The following is a 314-nucleotide window of genomic DNA, read 5'->3' as shown; positions in this document are numbered from 1 at the left end:
CGTGCCGGAGCGGGGAGGGCCGCGCGCCCCATAGGTCTGGGTTCCCTGCGGAGCCCTCGTCGGCACCCGGGGCGCAGAGCGGGGGATGCGGGGCGGGGACCCGGGATGGGGACGTGGGACGGGGTCGCGGGACGCGGCTGTGCCCCGTTCTCCCCGCGGAGCCGTGCGCGGCGTGTGCGGCGAGGACCGGCTCCCAGCGGCTGTTCTGGAAAACCTCCTGTTTGCTTCCTTCCTGCCTGACTCCCCTCCAACAGCTCTCAGCTCCGGGCACATTAGCAGATTCATCAGAGACTCGACCGGTCTTTCTAGCACAT

This window comes from Meleagris gallopavo, chromosome 25 (genome assembly GCF_000146605.3).
Source record: "Meleagris gallopavo isolate NT-WF06-2002-E0010 breed Aviagen turkey brand Nicholas breeding stock chromosome 25, Turkey_5.1, whole genome shotgun sequence".
NCBI classification, from domain to species: Eukaryota; Metazoa; Chordata; class Aves; order Galliformes; family Phasianidae; genus Meleagris; species Meleagris gallopavo.
Note: the sequence above shows the minus strand (reverse complement) of the source record.